Here is a 708-nt window from a genome sequence, read left to right as displayed (position 1 = left end):
CACATACTCACGGCACAGCGACGAAAAGATAAGGCATTTCCATTTGCAGCGCAGATCGGCGCGCCTATCACAGCCTCGAAGAGCAAAACGACAAGGATAGGGTGCTATACATCGAATACAGAAAGGGAAACAAAATGAAAAAGTCTAGCGAAGGAATGCCGGTAATCGCTACAGTAGACTCTCTCGAAATGAGGAAATACCTTCGGCGATTCGACGCTTGCCTTGTACGTGCGGGCAAACGGGCCCGTGCTAAAGGTCTCACGAAGACCAACGCTGTATTAGTAGCGCATTGTCGGCCGTTATATAGGTGTTACGTAACACGTCGAACTAAAACACGCGTGCGTGTGCTCCTTCATCAGTACAGCATTACAGCGGCAGTCTGTGGGGCATTGCCCTCGCTGCAACGATCGATATTCCATCAAGGGTTCGACCCGAAGAAAAGCAAACGTTCGAAAAAAAAAAAAAAAGAAGAAGAAGAAGAATGGTCCGGTCAGTCGTCGCGGCAGAAAGCATCGGGAACGTACAGTCACCGACAGGAGATGTACTACGACTGAGTGAAAGAGATAACAACGAGGTGGCTGAAAGATCGGGTCGACGTTTCGAAACCTTCGCGAATCGCTATAGTTCACGAAGATCGTGGATTGGATCGGACCTGGGCGTTTTGCAATGAACTCCGACACGACGCATCTGATTGTGAGTAGATGTGGT

The sequence above is a fragment of the Rhipicephalus sanguineus genome, chromosome 3, assembly GCF_013339695.2.
Source record: "Rhipicephalus sanguineus isolate Rsan-2018 chromosome 3, BIME_Rsan_1.4, whole genome shotgun sequence".
Classification (NCBI taxonomy): Eukaryota; Metazoa; Arthropoda; class Arachnida; order Ixodida; family Ixodidae; genus Rhipicephalus; species Rhipicephalus sanguineus.
This window is presented reverse-complemented; position numbering follows the sequence as displayed.